Genomic DNA, 24,801 nt, shown 5'->3' on the forward strand with positions numbered 1-24,801 from the left:
TCCATTCATTATAATTATCACCGGATAATTTTTGCGATGCCAAAGTAATGTTATTTGATGTGTCGTTTTGATGAACATAAAGTTCATCGTTAACAGAGATAACATTTTCTCCCTCATAAATGGAAGAATTTGAACCAGACTGTGCCATGATTGAAGAAATTAAAAAAAAAAAAAACAAGAACAAAGAAGCAGTTAATTATGTAAATTGGAAGCAGTTATAGGAAGTTAAGAATTGAATTTGGAAAGATGGAACAATAACCTCTCTGATACCATCATAATTTAGAGAGAATTTGAATAAGATATTAATCTGATTATGAAAAATGGGAAGCCAGATATGGGCTTATATACAAAGAACGAAATATAAATTAAGCTAATTAAAAGAAAAGCCCTCTAAAAATATACACAAATACAAATATACATATATCTACAATCTACCTACTAACTAAGATTAATAACAATATTTTTATACTTATTCTCATTCTCATTCCTCTAAATCCATAATTTCATTCCAACCTTCAATCTACCTATCTAATTCATTTCATGGAACCACTTCAACAACAACCGCCTCCTGATCAAGAACAATTAAACACACCAACCCTAAATTATAAGGTATGCATATATTACATATATCAACTCTTTTGCTTCCTTCATTCGTTTTTTCCCTACGATTAATCTTCTTTGCTATGTATATTATAATTAATTCGCCTCGATCATGCATGTTTTTGAAAACATGTATTCTCAAAGTCTCCATCCAGTGTGTTGGCTGCAAGCGAAAAGTCAAGAAAGTCCTTCAATGCATTGAAGGTATATATGACGTGTTTATATACAACATATAGTAGCTGTTATATTTGTAACCTTTTCTTATATATGATTTTCTCATTAAAACAAGTTTTTATGATAATGCTGTCACGATAAGTAGGTTTCTAGTTTTAAAAATCATTTTCATCCTTTTAACATATAAAACACACTAAATGACTAATTTAAATAAAGGTCGTCATTAAATTATTATAAATGATTAATCTTTAGGTTGATAGTTATTATACACGCTTAATTTTGCTTTTCAGATTTAAGATTACTGCATGCTTTTGTTAGTATTTATGTTGATTTCTGATAAGGAAAATGTTAGTTTTGCAGGAGTATATACCATTGATATTGATTCAAAACAACACAAAGTTACGGTTTTTGGCAACATTGAAGTCGACACTCTTATAAAGAAGCTAATCAAGGCCAGAAAACTGTTGAGGTGTAGGCTTCGGTAGTAAGCCCAATAAAAATAGGCCCGGAGTTTACTTGGTGACCAAGTCAGGGTCTGGCCAACCCTAATTGGTTAGACCGACTTTTATTGTTCTTTCTTAGTCTATATATAGTCTCTCATTTGTACATGTATTGTTATCACCTCCAAATTAATAATAATACTCTCTAGTTCCAAAGTGGATGTAGGTTTCACCTAGAAACCGAACCACTATAATTCTCGTGTTGTTTTTATTCTGTGTTTATTATTCGGCTTACTTGTTTGTGATTGTTAATCAATTAGGGTTGATAATGCTAAAAACGAACATATATTTCATAGCATTATCCCTCAAGAAAGACAAGCTTTTAGTTGCAATTGTTTTATTTACAAGTGATATTCGTTTAAATAATAAAAGGTGAAGACAAAAGACAGATTTGACGAATATAAGACACAAACGACCAAAAAGCTCAAAAGTACAAAGTACAATCAAAGTGGTTCAAATTATTGATGAGAAACTTCTCGAAATTACAAGAGTACAAGACGCAAAACGCAAAATACAAGATATTAAATTGTACGCAAGGACGTTCGAAAATCCGGAACCGGGACCAGAGTCAAATCTCAACGCTCGACGCAACGGACTAAAAATTACAAGTCAACTATGTACATAAATATAATATAATATTTAAATAATTCTTAAAATTATTTTTATATTATATTTATTTATTAAACCGTCGGCAAATAAACAAACAAAGAAATGTGAGCTGGAAAAGTAGGCCATGATATCGCATGGCCAAGCAGTGTTAAATCCATGCAATCGCATGGCAGTAGGTACCTGGCCACATCTATAAATTTCAGCGTTTTCGGACGAATTTTTTCATATCTTTTTCTTCTCCTCAATCTCAACGTATATATATATATATATATATATATATATATATATATATATATATATATATATATATATATTTTAATTTTAATTTTAATTTTAATAATAATAAGGGTATGTTAGCGAATGTTGTAAGGGTGTAAGTCGAAATTCTGTCCGTGTAACGCTACGCTATTTTTAATCATTGTAAGTTATGTTCAACCTTTTTACATTAATGTCTCGTAGCTAAGTTATTATTATGCTTATTTAAGCCGAAGTAATTGTGATGTTGGGCTAAAAATATTAAGACGGGGTAATTGGGCTTTGTACCATAATTGGAGTTTGGACAAAAGAACGACACTTGTGGAAATTAGACTATGGGCTATTAATGGGCTTTATATTAACTAAACGATACCTCGTTAATTTAATATATAGACTTATAATTTGACGTATTTATATATAACCACATACGCTCGACTGGGTACGGTGGGCGGGATATCTATAAATACCAATAATTGTTCATTTTACCGGACACGAAACTGGATTAATAGTTAATAGACTTGTTGAAACAGGGGTGGATTACATTCAAGGGTAATTGGTGTAATTGTTAACAAAGTAATAAAACCTTGGATTACACGCAGTCGATAACCTGGTGTATTCATTAAACAAAGTATTAAGACCTTGTTACAATTCGAATCCCCAATTAGTTGGAATATTTGACTTCGAGAATAAGAATAATTTGACGAAGACTTCCGCACTTTATGATTATGACTGATGGACTATTATGGATAAATCCGTATGGACATATCAAATAATCCAGGACAAAGAACAATTAACCCATGGTAATAAACTAAAATCAACACGTCAAACATCATGATTACGGAAGTTTAAATAAGTATAATTCCTTTATTTCATATTTAATTTCCTTTATTTCATATTTAATTGCACTTTTAATTATCGCACTTCAATTTATTGTCATTTTAATTATCGTATTTTTTAATTATCGCAATTTTATTTTCCGTTATTTTATTTATCGCACTTTAATTATTGTCATTTACTTTACGCTTTAAATTAAGTTATATTTATTTTTAATATTTTACATTAGGTTTTAACTGCGACTAAAGTTTTAAAATCGACAAACCGGTCATTAAACGGTAAAAACCCCCTTTTATAATAATAATACTACTTATATATATATATATTTATATATTTACAAATATAGTTTTAAAAAAATAAAGCGTTAAACTTGGCTAGAGTTCCCTGTGGACGAACCGGACTTACTAAAAACTACACTACTGTACGATTAGGTACACTGCCTATAAGTGTTGTAGCAAGGTTTAGGTATATCCACTCTATAAATAAATAAATAACTTGTGTAAAATTGTATCGTATTTAATAGTATTTCCTTATAAAAATATAACTATTTTGTATACACCTCTACGCACATCAAGTATTTTTGGCACCGCTGCCGGGGAAACTAAAACGCCGAAAGCGCAACGCTATAAAAAAAGATTTTTATTTAGTTCTTTTTATAAAAATATACGTCTTAAAAATTAAAAATACAAAAATATAAAAAGAAAAGAAAAACAAAAATTATATATTTTTAATAGTTTGTTAAAATTATAAAATTATAAAGTTTTTATTTTTATTTAAAAATTAAGTTTTTATTTAATTTTTATATATATTTTGTATAAATATAAATCACAAAACAGAAAAAAAAAAAATATAAAAACTCTCGGGCCCGAACACTGTTGCAGACCAGAATCGTGGCCCAGATCCAAGAGTCATGCGATCGCATGGATTGTATGAACAAAACTCATGCGACCGCATGATCAGCCCTGACACGCCAGGTTTGACCTGATTACAGCAATAATTACGGAGTATATTATTATTATTATTATTATTATTATTATTAAAACCCTAATTAAGGTTTAGTTTTTAATTATTTAGTTTAGTTTTATTATTTAATTTGTATTATTAAGTTTAATTAGTTTTTATAAATATATAAAATTAATACTTTTATAAATAAATAATATAAAAATAATATTTTTATAAAAATTGTACTTTTTACAACTTTAAGTTTATTTTTATATTTTGTATCTTTTTATTTGTTTTAGCGTAATATTTGTATTTTTCGTTAGTATTTAGTTTTAAGTCATAGTTTTTGCCGTAGTTATTTTTATTTCTAGATTTTTAGGTTTTGCCGTAAAATCCCTTAAGTGCTTTTTCTTTAGAATAAGATTTTGGTGCTTTAAAATTTTGCGACGCCGTTTTATAAATTTTAGTACCTTTTTAAGTTTTTGCCGTTTTGGATATAGAATTTCTTGTAAGCTTTAATATTTTTAGACGCAACTTTTAATTCTTAGTTTTTAGACTTTTAAGTTTCGACGCGCTACGTTCTTTTTATTATTTTTCGACCTTTTATTTTTCGACGTTTTCCGACGCGCTCTTTTTCTTTCTTATGTCTCGCCGCTCTAGTTTTTAGGACTTAGAATTTTCTATTTCTTCTCTAAAATTTCTTTAAATTTCAACGAAAAATTATGTTAAGCGGTTAAATTGATAGACATCCAAATTTTCTGCTTCGTAGTAATAGTTGGATTTGTTAGTGGCTGAGTTGTGAGCTTCCGATTTAAAGGGTTCTGGCTCCCTGCTGCATCTATTGGCTATTCGAAACGTGGGCAAGAGCAGAAAAGTCTATTAATTTGATAACTTTAATAATTTTTATCTTTTATAACTAATAGGATATTCAGTGAATGCACCGAGCAAAACGTTCACCACCTTTTGTACGTTCACCACCTGTAACTCGATCAAGACATCTAGCGAATATTTTCGCCGTTGATTTTTCTTTAGAATCGTCATCCAGTCGACCAAGTACTCCAATTCAAATTTCCGATAATCCATTTTTTGAACCCGACCTCACAATTGAGAATCCGGAGGATATTCAGGGACAATTCAGAGATCCTGAACCATTAATCTTTCCTCCGGAACCACCAATCATTCAAACGGAGATTGTCGAGGAATAACCCATTAAATCAGAATCCTCTAGTGATTCAGATTCAACAGATTCAATCATGGAAAATCTGGAACCTCTAAGTATGGAAGACCGAATGCGAGCTAAACGCACTGGCCAAGGTCACGCAATTACTCAACCTGACATTAATGCGCCAGATTATGAAATCAAAGGAAAAATCCTACACATGGTAACTAATCAATGCCAATTTAGTGGTGCACCGAAGGAAGATCCAAATGAACATCTTCGTACCTTTAACAGGATTTTTACTTTATTCAAAATAAGAGAAGTTGAGGATGAACAGATATATCTCATGTTATTTCCCTGGACTTTAAAGGGAGAAGCCAAAGATTGGTTAGAATCGTTACCTGAAGGGGCGATTGATACATGGGACATTTTAGTTGAAAATTTTCTTAAACAATTCTTTTCGGCATCTAAAGCCGTGAGACTTCAAGGAGAAATTGTTACGTTCACGCAAAAGCCAAATGAAACTCTATATGAGGCGTGGACAAGATTTGAAAAGTTATTAAGAGGATGTCCGCAACATGGTTTAGACACTTGTCAAATAGTACAAATATTCTAACAAGGATGCCACATCACTACAAGAAAAGACATTGATATAGCAGTTGGTGGTTCCATTATGAAGAAAACCGCAACTGACGCTTACAAAATTATTGATAACACTGCTTCCCACTCACATGAGTGGCACCAAGAAAAAGATATCGTTAGATCATCTAAAGCAGCTAGAGCCTATTCTAGCCATGACTTAGATTCCATTTTCGCAAAAATAGATGCTGTCGAGAGACGAATGGAAAAGATGACTAAAGATATTCACTCAATACGAATTAGTTGTGAGCAGTGTGGAGGACCACATTTGACAAAAGATTGTCTCAGTATTGAACTAACAATGGAACAAAGAGACAATGTTTCATACATAAACCAAAGGCCTGGAAATAATTATCAGAATAATTATCAACCGCCAAGACCAATCTACAATCAAAACCAGAATTATAACTAAAATGTTCCATACAACAACCAACAAGGTCCTAGTAATCAACAAGTATCCAATAATACTTACAATCAGCAAAGACCTATTTTTCAAAACAAACCACCACAAACCGATGATAAAAAGCCAAATTTAGAAGACATGATGTCAAAGCTAGTTGAATCTCAAACTCAATTTTTCACATCTCAGAAACAAACCAATGAACAAAATGCTCAAGCATTTAGAAATCAACAAGCTTCTATTCAAAACTTGGAACAAGAAGTGAGCAACCTAGAAAGGTTGATAGGTGAAAGAAAACCGGGAAGTCTACCTAGTGATACAAATGCTAACCTCCGGAATGAAACAGCTAAAGCCATTACCACAAGAAGTGGTATTACACTTAAACTACCTGAAATGCCTGAAATTTCTGATGAAGCTATTCCTAATCCACAAGAACCACAATCTGAGCAAGATAAGGAAACAAAACCGGTAGTTGAAAAGGTTAATGAAGATAACATAGTTAAAGCTAAACCTTATGTTAAACCATACCAACCACCACGTCCTTACCCGAGTAAAATGAGAAAAGAAAAACTTGAAGTCGAGCAATCCAAATTCTTGGATATGTTTAAACAAATAAATGTCAATCTTCCTTTCATTGATGTAATTTCAGGAATGCCTAGATATGCTAAATTTCTGAAAGATCTAATCACAAATAGAAAGAAAATGAAAGAACTCTCGGCTGTTATTATGAATGCTAATTGCTCTGCAGTACTATTGAATAAGATACCAGAAAATTATCTGATCCAGGAAGTTTCACGATTCCATATTTTCTGGGTAGTCTTAGTTCAATAGAAGCATTGGCAGACTTAGGTGCTAGTATAAATTTAATGCCATATTCACTATACGCTAAACTAGACCTTGGAGAATTGAAACCAACACGAATAAGCATACAACTAGCCGATCGATCAATAAAATATCCTAGAGAGATAATGGAGAACATGCTAGTTAAAGTTGGTACTTTAGTATTTCCAGTAGATTTTGTTATTCTGGACATGGAAGAAGATTCTCGAGTTCCTCTCATATTAGGAAGACCATTCTTAAATACGGCTAAAGCAATAATAGACGTGTTTGGTAAGAAACTGACCCTAAGTATAGAGGACGAGAGTGTTACCTTTTCAGTTGATAGAGCAATGCAATACCGCAATCTGCAGATGATACATGTTATTATATTCAAAATATAGATTCACATGCAGAATTGTTAGAAGAATTACCAGAATTACAAGGAACAGGATAATGTTCTTTAGGAGAAGGAACTGAACCAATTGATGAAACTGAAATGTTAGCTACACTTATGGCTAATGGATATGAACCGACAATAGAAGAAATTCAAATGCTAAAAGAAGAAGACAGATATCGATATAAATCATCGATAGAAGAACCACCGACATTAGAATTAAAGCCACTTCCAAACCATTTGGAATATGCTTATTTACATGGTGAATCTGAATTACCTGTAATAATATCGTCTTCTCTTACTGAAAATGAAAAATCTCAACTCATTTATGTGCTAAAAGCTCATAAACCAGCTATTGCATGGAAAATTCATGATATTAAAGGAATAAGTCATTTGTATTGCACACATAAAATCCTTATGGAAGAAGGTCATAAAACATATGTGCAACGCCAAAGAAGACTAAATCCTAATATGCAAGATGTTGTTAAGAAAGAAGTTATTAAACTGCTAGATGCAGGTTTAATTTATCCAATCTCTGATAGTCCATGGGTAAGCCTAGTTCAATGCGTACCTAAGAAGGGTGGCATGACTGTCATCACAAATGAAAAAAATGAGTTTATTTCTACTAGGACTGTAACAGGATGGCGTGTCTGTATTGATTATAGAAAATTAAATGACGCTACCAGAAAAGATCACTTTCCCTTACCTTTCATTGATCAAATGTTGGAAAGATTAGCCGGAAACAGTTACTATTGTTTTCTTGACGGTTTTTCCGGATATTTTCAAATCCCGATAGCACCCGAAGATCAAGAGAAAACCACATTCACGTGCCCTTATGGTACTTTTGCTTACAAACGTATGCCATTTGGACTTTACAACGCCCCTGCAACCTTTCAAATGTGCATGATGGCGATTTTTCACGACATGATAGAAGAATGCATGGAAGTTTTCATGGATGATTTTTCAGTCTTCGGTGATACATTTGAATCATGTCTAGTTAATCTTGAACGAATGCTTATTAGATGCGAACAATCGAATCTAGTTCTTAATTGGGAGAAATGCCATTTCATGGTTAAAGAAGGCATAGTTCTTGGTCATAAAATTTCAAAGGAAGGAATTGAAGTGGATAGAGCTAAAGTAGATGTAATTGCAAAACTTCCACATCCAACCAATGTTAGAGGAGTTAGGGGTTTTCTAGGGCATGCCGGTTTTTACCGACGTTTCATAAAAGATTTTTCTAAAATTGCCACTCCTATGAATAAACTCCTAGAAAAGGATGCTCCATTCATCTTTTCAGATGAATGCATCAAATCTTTTAATATTCTTAAAGAAAAACTCACTAATGCGTCGATCATGATAACTCCAAATTAGAATCTACCGTTTGAACTAATGTGCGATGCAAGTGATTTTGCAATGGGAGCCGTTTTAGGACAAATGATTGAAAAATGATTTCAACCTATTTATTATGCTAGTAAGACGTTACAAGGAGCACAAACGAATTACACAACTACTGAAAAAGAACTCCTTGCTATTGTCTTTACTTTTGACAAATTTCGTTCATATCTCGTTCTAGCTAAAACGATGGTCTATACTGACCATTCTGCTCTTAGATACCTATTTTCAAAACAAGATGCCAAACCACGATTAATTCGTTGGATCTTACTCTTACAAGAGTTCGATATTGAAATCCGAGATAAAAAGGGAGCAAAAAATCTCGCCGCTGATCATCTTTCTCGTCTTGAAAATCGTGAATTTGAAGTTCTAAATGAATCGGCCATACAAGACAACTTTCCTGATGAATATCTATTGAAGATAGATTATAATGAAATTCCATGGTTTGCAGACTATGCAAACTACTTAGTATGTGGATTCCTTGAAAAAGGGTTGTCGTACCAAAAACGAAAGAAATTCTTTAGTGATATAAAACACTATTTCTGGGAAGATCCACATTTGTTTAAAAGTTGTCCCGATGGAATAATACGCCGATGTGTATTCGGAGATGAAGCTTGTCAAATCTTAAACCATTGTCACACAGGACCAACAGGAGGGCATTATGGGCCTCAACTCACAGTAAGAAAAGTTTACGATGCTGGATTTTATTGGCCTACAATTTTCAAAGATGCACACCTTCTTTGCAAATCCTGTGATGCTTGTCAAAGGGCCGGAAAAATAAGTCAACGTGATGAAATGCCACAAAATGTCATTCAAGTATGTGAAGTATTTGACATTTGGGGTATTGACTTTATGGGTCCATTTCCAAAATCTCATAATAATCTCTACATTCTCGTTGCCATTGATTATGTATCTAAATGGGCGGAAGCACAAGCTCTCCCGAATAACGATGCACGAGTTGTAGTCAACTTTTTAAAACGTCTTTTTGCAAGGTTCAGAAAACCGAAAGCTTTAATAAGTGATCGGGGTACTCATTTTTGTAACAATCAACTTGAGAAAGTTCTCAAAAGATATGGAGTAACTCATAAAATCTCAACTGCTTATCATCCACAGACAAGTGGACATGTTGAAAATACCAACAGAGCTTTAAAACGTATTTTAGAGAAAACCGTAGGATCAAATCCGAAGGAATGGTCCATGAAATTAGAGGATGCACTCTGGGCTTTTAGAACAGCCTACAAAACTCCAATTGGAACCACACCTTTTAAACTCGTTTACGGAAAAGCATGTCATCTTCCAGTAGAAATTGAACACAAAGCATTTTGGGCTTTGAAGACATGTAATCTTGATTTACATGAAGCCGGACGTCTACGATTAAGTCAACTAAATGAATTAGAGGAATTAAGACTTGAGGCATATGAAAATTCGTTAATCTATAAAGAAAGAACGAAGAAATGGCATGATAAAAGAATCAGAAGTTCAAAAGAATTTAAAGAAGGAGACAGAGTTCTTCTTTTCAATTCAAGATTCAAGCTACTTCCTGGAAAATTGAAATCAAGATGGTCTGGACCATTTATAGTCAAAAGAGTTTTCCCATACGGAACAATAGAGTTAATAAATTCAAATGGGATTGAATTTAAAGTTAATGGTCACATAATTAAACATTACATACATGGTCCGATGAAAGTTGACAACGAAGTCAATCATAATTTCACCACCCAAGAAAACCTTCAAAATGAAAACATAAATATGTTATCAACAACATATGAAAAATCAAAATTGAAAAATGGGGAGGATTCAAATTGGAGTGATGAAGAAAAATTTCTATACAAACCTCCCATTCCAAGAAATTAAGAAAAAGAAGTTCAAAGAGAAGTGAAAGAACCAAGAAAAGAACAACCGAAAAAGATTTACAAACCAACTCGACTTACTAAAGTAGGAGACCCGGGCGAATTTATCATTTCTTGCTTGCTTAATGATGGTGCTGTATATAATGGACTCGCAGATTTAGGAGCAAGTGCAAATATTATGCCTCTTTCCTTATACAAAAGATTAGGTATGGGTAAATTAAAACCAACCAAAATAGGTGTTCAATCATTTGACCTAACTATTAAACACCCGGTTGGAATAGCAAATAATTTACTTGTTAATGTGGGAAGTTTGACTTTTGTTGCAAACTTCATAGTTATTAATATGGAGGAAAACCTTGATATTCCTCTAATTTTAGGTCGCCCATTTTTAGCAACCACCGAAGCGTTCATTGATGTAAGAGAAGGTAGAATGACACTTAGGGATGGTGATAAATCGATCACCTTTGTGAACCGAAAGTTTAGATCTCCACCAACCAAAACTGTTAAACCAATAAAAACACATAAGTGCGGGGAAGATGAAGAAACACTTAATGATGATCCGATCACAAAGAACCCCGTTGATGATACGAAATTAGATGAACCCATTTTTAACAGTTCAACGAAGAAACTTTATAAACGGATTCACGATGCTAGGATTAAGGGAAACTTTAAGTTATGTAACCGATTAGTATCCAATTTATCACCAAAAGAAAAAGCGATATTAGTTGAATTTGTGAAAGTTATGGAGGAAATCAACAAATGGATTGAAGCAAAAGTCAGAGATATACAAGTTGTTGATGATCCAATTAAAAATAACGTTAATCACAATTTCAACACCACATCTGACTAAGTGTGGGGAGGTTCGAATCTTTTTAGGGTAATATTTATTTCTGTTAGAGTTAGATATTCTGTTTTCGTGTAGTTCTCGAGAATGGAATCCGAATGGTCTTTCCCTAGCAGACCCTAAAGAACTAGTCTTCTCCCCCATTCTGAATTTTTATTTTTATTTTTAGGTTTTACGAGATGAAGAATTCCTTTGATCTAAACCATGGTCTAATGCTACATGCTATGATTACTAAACGTAATAATGACACACTTCCAAGTGAACTGGTATCATTCATAAGAGATAAAATGGACGGAGTAAGAAAAGAACTCAGAAAAGATCATCATAAGATACATTTTGGTAAAGGAAAATCAAAATCCGCAACAAAAAGAAGAGCACGACACCTTGAAAGATATTATAAATGCGGAAAATGGTCACACGAAGGTAAATGTTCAAATAATCAAACATATTCAAATACCGAATTTGTTACTCTATGCAGAGAATGACCGTTCATATGTTTAGAAGAAAAGATATTGAAGATTCGAGGTTATGCTTACGTAGCTATGGAGAACCAAATCACACGACTCTCATATGAGTCGGCTAAAGCTGGTATCTGAGAATTCTTTCTCACAGGTAAGTATGTACAGTTTTTATTTTTATTTTATTGCTTTTAACCTTTTGATAATAAACGCTAAATCGTTCGCTATAAAGTATTAAATTGGTATTCAATAAAATTAGGTATGCGTAACCGAAATTATTGATTTCATGCAAAAATTTATTACATCACTGCGAAATTTACCATTTATTCATAAGGTATAAATATCTTTAATCAATCAACCCAAAAATATTTCAAAAATTCGTCATGAGTAAAACTAGGTAATATAGCCGAAATTACTTTACCGAAAAGAGGGGCGTATATTTTTGACAATATTTGATTGATTAAAGCGGGATAAAAGGCCAAAAAGATTTTTAATTTTATTTTTACTTTGTTTTTAAAATTAATATTAAATTATTATTGTAAACTTTTTAAAATCAATATATTTAAGTTTGTAAATATTTGAAAAATTAATATTTTTAATATAAGTTTGTATGTATAAAAATGATATTAATATGAATTTTTAATTTTATACATTTTAAATTTAAGTTTGGTGTGAATTTAAAAACAAAATTTTTTTTTACTTTATTTCATTAAGTTAAAAATATGATTTTTAAAATTCGTCGTGAGTTGAAAACTAGGTCATTGAACCGAAATTGCTCTACCCAAGGGAGGGACGAGAACTTTTATTATCATTATTTTTAATCTTATTTAATTAAAGTAAGCCAAAAACATTAAAAAAAACTCAAAAATCTTTACTTTTAAAACCGAGCTTTGAATTGAAAAATTTTAAAATTTTGTCAAGGGACGGACTAGGACAACGATCCGAAACACCCTCACTCCTAAAAAGAAACAAATTTTTAAAATTTTATTAATTTATGTTTTATTAGTATAAGGTTTTTATAAAAAAAAAAAGAAAAAAAAAAGCAAAACGCAACTGTACTCGGACCTCATGCGATCGCATGGGATTTGGCCTTCAGAGCCATGCGATCGCATGGAACTGAAAACCTGGCCAGGATCAAATACCAGCTCGCTGCTTCTGCTCTCCCCACAACACACACACATATCACGAACACACACACAAACTTTCTCAATTTTCATCATTTTAATACCAAAATTCACCAAATTTCTTGCTACAATCCGCTCTAATCATGAATTTGATAAGAAGTTTATCAAGAAGGGTAACAAATTCACCCCTAAACCTCTTTAAATTTGATTTTTAGTGTTCTTGAGTTATAATTTTCCTAATTTGATTTTGTTAATTTCTAGTGTAATTAGAGTTAAATTGTTAGTATATTATGCATGTATAACCTAGATTGATGCTATTTAACATGATTTGAAGCCAAAAACTTCAAAATTTTTAGGAATCTAGGGTTTGTGTTCTTGAGCAATTTGGGGCTTTTTGATATAAACAGGTTATGGCCAATTTTTGTCATGAATTATTGCTAAATTAAGTAGTGTAACATGTTTAGGTAGCTAAATAATCCGAACTTTGATCCTAAACATGATTTTTGAGAGTTAAAGTGGACTTTTTAAGTCTAAAATTCATGAACTTGATTAATTTGATATAATTGCCATTTGAGACTGGTTTAATTGTTAGTAATGACTATTTTGACATGATATTTGAATTGAATGCTTATGAACTTTGTAAACATTTTCATATATGCTTATTTGAAAAAGTGTAGAATTGTTAAAATTGTGAAAATGTGTATAGGTTTAATTTTGATTAAACATGTTATTGTAATTGTGTTAATTTGTTATTTTGCTAACACTAATGCATATTTGGATGCACAAATTTTGTGTTTAATGTGTTTTGCAGAGATTTACTAATACTGATAGTGCATCATCATCATCTAGACAACCACAACCGGAACCTGAGCCAGAATTGCAATACGAGCCAGAACCCGAACAAGAACCACAACAGGAACAACAACATCAACCTGATCAACACATACCTTATTATGATCCGCTACAATTTGTTGATGCCTTCATAGTATTTCCGATGCATCCGCCAGTAGAATACCCAACGATTCCTGAACACACGTTGCATCCTAATCTAAGATTCGATAGAAGCTGGAGAGATTACCTGACATATCAAAGTAACAAATTCAAACTGATACCGAAAAATGTAGAAGTGCCAAGGGTAATCGATTGGGAGCCTTTAGAAATGGTCCAACTAGTTAACTCAGTTAGGGAGCATCTGATCCAAAGGTATGGCAGTTCTTCTTTTCCCGATTGGGAACGTCTATTCACCATTCGTAGGCCTGTATATAAGGAATGGTGTGTTGAGCTTATGAGTACTATTTCGTTAAATGTGGATGTAGATAGATTAGATGATAGAAGTTTTCTTAGATTTATACTTGGCTGTAGGATGTACAGGATGTCCATGCTGGACATGGCCAGGGCATTACAGATTTACACTCCTGGTGAATTACTACTACCCGATTGTATGAATTTGATTTATCATGGTGAAAGGGTAGATAGGAATTTTGACGCGAACGCCGTCTAGAGGCGTATGTCAGATTATAATATTTTTACGCTGGGAGGAAAACACTCCTACTTACATATTAACAAAGCTGAGCTTCGTATAATTCATAGATTTTTGGCTAACTCGATTACACAGAGAGGTCACAATAAGGAGAAAATGACCTTACATGATTTATTTTACCTAAAGTGTATTCGAGACCCAAGAGGCTTTGTTAATATCCCTTACTGTGTTAGTTTTTATTTGTCTAAGATGGTGGAAGGAATACAGGAAGGGGGAATAATAGGAGGAGGTATTTTTGTTACTCTCATTGGAGAGTATTTGGGTGTAGATAGGGATCAAGGAGGTCTACTTATGGTATGTAGGGAACGGGTTGAGCCTTTAGGATTGAGGGTCTATCAGGGTGCTAAGGTATTAAAAAGTAGACGCAATCAGGCAATACCATATGTTGGTAGTCATCCTCAGGTAGAGAGAGGTTCAGATGAGGAAATGGAGGAAGCGGATGACATTAGGGATGTCATTAGGGCGGCTATGACTGACGTCTACCAGCGTGTAGATGAGCTGGAAATGACAAACGAGGATAGATTTAGTCGGATGGAGTAGTGGCAAGCCCGGAATGATTACGAGCATTCCAGGCAACGACAGCATGATAGATGGGACTATCATCAGTGTCAGATCATGAGCCGGCTGTCACCTCAGGATCACTACGTACCGACCCGACCTGCTTACTATCCTCCACACCAGCCCGAGATGAGACCACCATATACTCTCTACGACCCTAACCAGGCCTACCAGTACACCTATCACCAACCATGGAACCCGAACGACGACATGAACTGGAACCCCTATCCAGATTGATATAGTTCCATTGGTGATTTTTATGATTTTTATCTTTTTATTATTTCTATTTATTTATGTTTAAACACATTATATTTTGATACTTTTATTGTAATGTTTAATATTTTTATTTGTTGTACTAATATTTCATATTTGATTTGAAAGTGGGATTTTAAGTCCCATTTCAAATTACCATGCATGTTATTATTGTATGTATTTTATTTCATGTACACAACAGGGTAAAACAGCGCATTTTCAAAGACTGGCATTAAGTTCAGCAAAAGTTTCTGATTTTGACGACAAAATGAAAAACAAATGTGATGTAACAACAAGACGGAATGAACAAATGATGTGCACCATTTATCATTCAACAAACAAATACCAATATGTTTGGAAACTTTGGTAAAATTTAATCATTTTTCTACGCTAATCACCCTCAATAATTTAAATTGTTACTGATTTCTTGCAAATGAGGGCATTGCAAGATCTTAAGTGTGGGAAGGGGTTAAATTCTTTCGGATTTATAAAATTTTAACTTATACACTTGGTTACCATTAAAAATACTAGTAACGTAGTAGTTGTATTAGAATCTAGTGCTCTCTGATAATAAAGAACAGCCCTAGTCTTATATACTGACTACCCAATTCTAGTAAAAGTTTTCAAAATTTTCAATTAAATGAACTCAAAATCATGTTTATACATATTTATGAACAATAAAACTAGGCGTTAACACCGAAATTATTGTTACCTCGGAAAGGACATAAATTGAGAAACAACCCAAAATGTTAGAATTCATTTAAAATGGAATAGAGGACAATAAAAAGGCAAAGAAAGGAAAATAAAAGCCAAGTGTGGGAAAATTTACCAAGTTATTTAAAACATATATCACATATTTTTGTACAAATAACTGAAGATACTTTTGTTTTGGACAAAATTTTATCAAGTTTTACCCAATTTTCTATAATATATTTGAAAGAAAAGATGGATCTACACGATGAATCAATTCCATCATTAAAAGGAAGTAAAGTCTTCCGAAAAAGAAATGCGCTTCTTGATTTAGGTCAGGAAGTTGTCGTCCAGACCAGCTGTAGGTTTACGAAAAACCTTGAAAAGTTTTCTCGAAAATCAGCTGGAAATCCACGGACCTCAGCATCAAACAGGGTCGCCAAGTGGTCAGACTTATCCTAACCATGAGAGGATCTGTCTCGTAAAATAGGGAGGGTGCCGTGCAAATTATCTTGATAAGACTAATGAATCAGATTCCCAGAAAGGATAATCTCCTTAAAGATAAAAAATCAGCTTTTAAGACTGATATTACTCAATCCTTGAGATTGACTTTTAAAGATTGAGAATTACAAACTCATGGAATTCAATGATATCTAAACTTGAGCTTGAACGAGAAAATATTTTGATCAAAATTACAAACCGATTTGTTTTCTGAAAAACCCATTTTTAATGCGTTCATTACCATTGAACGTAAAATCCTAGGAATTCACCTGGAATTCATTAGGTCACCTGAACCAAATCGGGTGTCAACCGTAAGAACGGTGGTTGCATAGCATGGTCAAAGACAGGACCTTGTGCCAGACCGAAAAATTATAGGGTGAGATTTACTATTGCTCCTACAAAGGATAGTAATTGCATCCAACACGATATAGACCATAATTAAAAGCATGTCAGGGGACATTGCCGTAACAGTTGCTTGTTCAATGCTTTCCTTTACAACCGGACGGTAGTTTACCGAAAGGTGATATACAGAGCAAGTAAACTGGACGTGTTGCTTTCCCAATACAAGGTTGGCAAGTGGGTGATACAAAACAGCAAGTTTTGAGCTAAAATTTTCAAATCTGAAACCCGCCAAACCCACAAAAACAATTTGCAAACACCGGTGAAGGGTTATTCCGGAAAACTTATCTAGGGTAAAAGCTAGATTTAATTTTCAAAAGATCAAATGTTTTCATAAAGATCCAATTTCCTAAAGGATCTAAATTTTTATAGTCATGTGGGACTGTAAACCACATCGTTACTATCATTGTTCATACCGCCGTATAGAAATCACTGATGTACAAAGTGTGAAGAATAAAGAAGTGATTCTAGTATTTTTATTTCAAGACTATATTGCTTGAGGACAAGCAACGATCAAGTGTGAGAATATTTGATAATGCTAAAAACGAACATATATTTCATAGCATTATCCCTCAAGAAAGACAAGCTTTTAGTTGCAATTGTTCTATTTACAAGTGATATTCGTTTAAATAATAAAAGGTGAAGACAAAAGACAGATTCGACGAATTTAAGACGCAAACGACCAAAAAGCTCAAAAGTACAAAGTACAATCAAAGTGGTTCAAATTATTGATGAGAAACGTCTCGAAATTACAAGAGTACAAGACGCAAAACGCAAAATACAAGATATTAAATTGTACGCAAGGACGTTCGAAAATCCGAAACCGGGACCAGAGTCAACTCTCAACGCTCGACGCAACGGACTAAAAATTACAAGTCAACTATGTACATAGATATAATATAATATTTAAATAATTCTTAAAATTATTTTTATATTATATTTATTTATTAAACCGTCGGCAAATAAACAAACAAAGAAATGTGAGCTGGAAAAGTAGGCCATGCGATCGCATGGCCAAGCAGTGTTAAATCCATGCGATCGCATGGCAGTAGGTACCTGGCCACATTTATAAATTTCAGCATTTTCGGACGAATTTTTTCATATCTTTTTCTTCTCCTCAATCTCAACGTATATATATATATATATATATATATATATATATATATATATATATATATATATATATATATATATATATATATATATATATATATTAATTTTAATTTTAATTTTAATTTTAATTTTAATTTTAATTTTAATTTTAATAAGGGTATGTTAGCGAATGTTGTAAGGGTGTAAGTCGAAATTCTGTCTGTGTAACGCTACGCTATTTTTAATCATTGTAAGTTATGTTCAACCTTTTTAAATTAATGTCTCGTAGCTAAGTTATTATTATGCTTATTTAAGCCGAAGTAATCGTGATGTTGGGCTAAAAATATTAAGACGGGGTAATTGGGCTTTGTACCATAATTGAGGTTTGGATAAAAGAACGACACTTGTGGAAATTAGACTATGGGCTATTAATGGGCTTTATATTAACTAAACGATACCTCGTTAATTTAATATATAGACTTATAATTTGACGTATTTATATATAACCACATACGCTCGACTGGGTACGGTGGGCGAGATATCTATAAATACCAATAATTGGTCATTTTACCGGATACGGAACTGGATTAATAGTTAATAGACTTGTTGAAACAGGGGTGGATTACATTCAAGGGTAATTGGTGTAATTGTTAACAAAGTAATAAAACCTTGAATTACACGCAGTCGATAACCTGGTGTATTCATTAAACAAAGTATTAAGACCTTGTTACAATTCGAATCCCCAATTAGTTGAAATATTTGACTTCGGGAATAAGAATAATTTGACGAAGACTTCCGCACTTTATGATTATGACTGATGGACTATTATGGACAAATCCGTATGGACATATCAAATAATCCAGGACAAAGAACAATTAACCCATGCTAATAAACTAAAATCAACACGTCAAACATCATGATTACGGAAGTTTAAATAAGCATAATTCCTTTATTTCATATTTAATTTCCTTTATTTCATATTTAATTGCACTTTTAATTATCGCACTTCAATTTATTGTCATTTTAATTATCGTACTTTTTAATTATCGCAATTTTATTTTTCGTTATTTTATTTATGGCACTTTAATTATTGTCATTTACTTTATGCTTTAAATTAAGTTATATTTATTTTTAATATTTTACATTAGGTTTTAACTGCGACTAAAGTTTTAAAATCGACAAACCGGTCATTAAACGGTAAAAACCCCCTTTTATAATAATAATACTACTTATATATATATTTATATATTTACAAATATAGTTTTAAAAAAATATAGCGTTAAACTTGGCTAGAGTTCCCTGTGGACGAACCGGACTTACTAAAAACTACACTACTGTACGATTAGGTACACTGCCTATAAGTGTTGTAGCAAGGTTTAGGTATATCCACTCTATAAATAAATAAATAACTTGTGTAAAATTGTATTGTATTTAATAGTATTTCCTTGTAAAAATATAACTATTTTGTATACACCTCTACGCACATCAAGGGTTGTTACTCTGATCAAAGGCAGGTTCAAGCCTTAACAACTGGTATCTAGAGCTTAGGTTCTAACCCTAGCCGATTGCAGATAACAAGATAAGGTCTGCTGCTGCTGTTACAGATCAGATCAGATCTGGTGCTGCTGTTTACAGACCACGTTTACTGCTGCGGCTGTTTTTTTTTCAGAAGTCAAAACAGATCTGTAGCTGTTTTCAATCATAGGTGCAGTCGTCACCCTTCTCTGATTGTTTACAGCTGCCGTCAAGCATCAGGTTCTAAACCCTAGCCGTCAAACATCAGGTTCTAACCCTAGCCGTCAAACATAGCAACCTTTACAGCTGATCGTAGACCTGCTGCTGTTACGACTAAGATCTGATATAACTTTTTTCAATGGCTGAAGAAGGAAGGATTAAAATTGACAAGTTTGATGGGCAAGATTTTGGGTGGTGGAAGATGCAGGTTGAAGATCTGTTATGTCAGAAAGATTTGATCGATGCCTTGAATGAGAATAAACCAGAAATATTGAAAGACGACGAGTGGAAGACACTTGACAAGAAAGCCCAAGCAGTTGTTAGACTCACGTTGACAAAAAGTGTTGCCTTTAATATTGTGAATGAAACCACTACACATGGTTTGATGAAGACCTTATCGAATATGTATGAGAAGTCGTCTGCCTCTAACAAGGTGTTTTTGATCAGAAAGTTGGTAAACACCAGGTTGAAAGAAGGTGCTTCAGTAACAAATCATGTTAATAACTTCAACAATATTATTTCTCGGTTACTGTCAGTTGATATCAAGTTCGATGACGAAGTCAAAGCTCTTCTATTATTATCTTCGTTACCTGAAAGCTGGTCAAGTTCAGTCACAGCTATCATGTAGTGACCCGAACTTTTCCATGTTTATATATATATATATATTAAATGAAATTGTTATTTTACATGATTAAGTGTTTCCAACATGTTAAGCAATCAAAATTGTTAAGACTTGATTAATTGAAATAGGTTTCATATAGACAATTGACCACCCAAGTTGACCGGTGATTCACGAACGTTAAAACTTATAAAAACTATATGATGACATATATATGGTTATATATATAGTTAACATGATATTATGATAAGTAAACATATCATTAAGTATATTAACAATGAACTACATATGTAAAAACAAGACTACTAACTTAATGATTTTGAAACGAGACATATATGTAACGATTGTCGTTGTAACGACATTTAATGTATAAATATCATATTAAGAGATATTCGTACATCATAATATCATGATAATAAAATAATTTAAAATCTATTTTGATATTATAAACATTGGGTTAACAACATTTAACAAGATCGTTAACCTAAAGGTTTCAAAATAACACTTACATGTAACGACTAACGATGACTTAACGACTCAGTTAAAATGTATATACATGTAGTGTTTTAATATGTATTCATACACTTTTGTAAGACTTCAATACACTTATCAAAATACTTCTATTTAACAAAAATGCTTACAATTACATCCTCGTTCAGTTTCATCAACAATTCTACTCGTATGCACCCGTATTTGTACTCGTACAATACACAGCTTTTAGATGTATGTACTATTGGTATATACACTCCAATGATCAGCTCTTAGCAGCCCATGTGAGTCACCTAATGTAGTGACCCGAACTTTTCCATGTTTATATATATTAATTGAGATTGATATTTACATGATTAAATGTTTCCAACATGTTAAGCAATCAAACTTGTTAAGACTTGATTAATTGAAATATGTTTCATATAGACAATTGACCACCCAAGTTGACCGGTGATTCACGAACGTTAAAAGTTGTAAAAACTATATGATGACATATATATGGATATATATATAGTTAACATGATACTATGATAAGTAAACATATCATTAAGTATATTAACAATGAACTACATATGTAAAAACAAGACTACTAACTTAATGATTTTTAAACGAGACATATATGTAACGATTATCGTTGTAAAGACATTTAATGTATATATATCATATTAAGAGATATTCATACATGATAATATCATGATAATATAATAATTTAAAATCTCATTTGATATTATAAAACATTGGGTTAACAACATTTAACAAGATCGTTAACCTAAAGGTTTCAAAACAACACTTACATGTAACGACTAACGATGACTTAACGACTCAGTTAAAATGTATATACATGTAGTGTTTTAATATGTATTTATACACTTTTGAAAGACTTCAATACACTTATCAAAATACTTCTACTTAACAAAAATGCTTACAATTACATCCTCGTTCAGTTTCATCAACAATTCTACTCGTATGCACCTGTATTCGTACTCGTACAATACACAGCTTTTAGATGTATGTACTATTGGTATATACACTCCAATGATCAGCTCTTAGCAGCCCATGTGAGTCACCTAACACATGTGGGAACCATCATTTGGCAACTAGCATGAAATATCTCATAAAATTACAAAAATATGAGTAATCATTCATGACTTATTTACATGAAAATAAAATTACATATCCTTTATATCTAATCCATACACCAACGACCAAAAACACCTAAAAACACTTTCATTCTTCAATTTTCTTCATCTAATTGATCTCTCTCAAGTTCTATATTCAAGTTCTAAGTGTTCTTCATATATTCTACAAGTTCTAGTTACATAAAATCAAGAATACTTTCAAGTTTGCTAGCTCACTTCCAATCTTGTAAGGTGATCATCCAACCTCAAGAAATCTTTGTTTCTTACAGTATGTTATCATTCTAATACAAGGTAATAATCATATTCAAACTTTGGTTCAATTTCTATAACTATAACAATCTTATTTCAAGTGATGATCTTACTTGAACTTGTTTTCGTGTCATGATTCTGCTTCAAGAACTTCGAGCCATCCAAGGATCCGTTGAAGCTAGATCCATTTTTCTCTTTTCAAGTAGGTTTATCCAAGGAACTTAAGGTAGTAATGATGTTCATAACATCATTCAATTCATACATATAAAGTTATCTTATTCGAAGGTTTAAACTTGTAATCACTAGAACATAGTTTAGTTAATTCTAAACTTGTTCTCAAACAAAAGTTAATCCTTCTAACTTGACTTTTAAAATCAACTAAACACATGTTCTATATCTATATGATATGCTAACTTAATGATTTAAAACCTGGAAACACGAAAAACACCGTAAAACCGGATTTACGCCGTCGTAGTAACACCGCGGGCTGTTTTGGGTTAGTTAATTAAAAACTATGATAAACTTTGATTTAAAAGTTGTTATTCTGAGAAAATGATTTTTATTATGAACATGCAACTATATCCAAAAATTATGGTTAAACTCAAAGTGGAAGTATGTTTTCTAAAATGGTCATCTAGACGTCGTTCTTTCGACTGAAATGACTACCTTTACAAAAACGACTTGTAACTTATTTTTCTGACTATAAACCTATACTTTTTATGTTTATATTCATAAAATAGAGTTCAATATGAAACCATAGCAATTTGATTCACTCAAAACGGATTTAAAATGAAGAAGTTATGGGTAAAACAAGATTGGATAATTTTTCTCATTTTAGCTACGTGAAAATTGGTAACAAATCTATTCCAACCATAACTTAATCAACTTGTATTGTATATTATGTAATCTTGAGATACCATAGACACGTATACAATGTTTCGACCTATCATGTCGACACATCTATATATATTTCGGAACAACCATAGACACTCTATATGTGAATGTTGGAGTTAGCTATACAGGGTTGAGGTTGATTCCAAAATATATATAGTTTGAGTTGTGATCAATACTGAGATACGTATACACTGGGTCGTGGATTGATTCAAGATAATATTTATCGATTTATTTATGTACATCTAACTGTGGACAACTAGTTGTAGGTTACTAACGAGGACGGCTGACTTAATAAACTTACTTTGATATAGAGGTCAAAAATAAACTTACTAACGAGGACGGCTGACTTAATAAACTTACTTTGATATAGAGGTCAAAACAAGTGTTGTAAATATATTTTGAACATACTTTGATATATATGTATATATTGTTATAGGTTCGTGAATCAACCAGTGGCCAAGTCTTACTTCCCGACGAAGTAAAAATCTGTGAAAGTGAGTTATAGTCCCACATTTAAAATCTAATATTTTTGGGATGAGAATACATGCAGGTTTTATAAATGATTTACAAAATAGACACAAGTACGTGAAACTACATTCTATGGTTGAATTATCGAAATCGAATATGCCCCTTTTTATTAAGTCTGGTAATCTAAGAATTAGGGAACAGACACCCTAATTGACGCGAATCCTAAAGATAGATCTATTGGGCCTAACAAACCCCATCCAAAGTACCGGATGCTTTAGTACTTCGAAATTTATATCATATCCGAAGGGTGTCCCGGAATGATGGGGATATTCTTATATATGCATCTTGTTAATGTCGGTTACCAGGTGTTCACCATATGAATGATTTTTATCTCTATGTATGGGATGTGTATTGAAATATGAAATCTTGTGGTCTATTATTATGATTTGATATATATAGGTTAAACCTATAACTCACCAACATTTTTGTTGACGTTTTAAGCATGTTTATTCTCAAGTGATTATTAAGAGCTTCCGCTGTCACATACTTAAATAAGGACGAGATTTGGAGTCCATGCTTGTATGATATTGTGTAAAAACTGCATTCAAGAAACTTATTTTGTTGTAACATATTTGTATTGTAAACCATTATGTAATGGTCGTGTGTAAACAGGATATTTAAGATTATCATTATTTGATAATCTACGTAAAACTTTTTAAACCTTTATTGATGAAATAAAGGTTATGGTTTGTTTTAAAAATGAATGCAGTCTTTGAAAAACGTCTCATATAGAGGTCAAAACCTTGAAACGAAATCAATTAATATGGAACGTTTTTAATCAATAAGAACGGGACATTTCAGTTGGTATCCGAGCGTTGGTCTTAGAGAACCAGAATTTTGCATTAGTGTGTCTTATCGAGTTTGTTAGGATGCATTAGTGAGTCTGGACTTCGACCGTGTTTACTTGAAAAATGATTGCTTAACAAATTTTGTTGGAAACTATATATTTTTAACATGTGAATATTATGTGATATATTAATCTCTTAACGCGTTTGATATTATGTGATAGATGTCTACCTCTAGAACAAGTCCCATTGACTCACCTAATAATAATGAAGAGTCAAATGTAAATTGGAATGATTCGTGGACTGATTCACAAGTTCCCGAAGAGGAACCGGAAGAAG

General features: G+C 32.4%; 1 pseudogene; it reads left to right on the forward strand.

The window, feature by feature from the left end:
- The first annotated feature begins 716 nt into the window (after positions 1–716).
- Positions 717–24,801, forward strand: part of LOC139888262 (heavy metal-associated isoprenylated plant protein 35-like) — a 57,050-nt pseudogene continuing 32,965 nt past the window's right edge.

This window comes from Rutidosis leptorrhynchoides, chromosome 2 (genome assembly GCF_046630445.1).
Source record: "Rutidosis leptorrhynchoides isolate AG116_Rl617_1_P2 chromosome 2, CSIRO_AGI_Rlap_v1, whole genome shotgun sequence".
Classification (NCBI taxonomy): domain Eukaryota; kingdom Viridiplantae; phylum Streptophyta; class Magnoliopsida; order Asterales; family Asteraceae; genus Rutidosis; species Rutidosis leptorrhynchoides.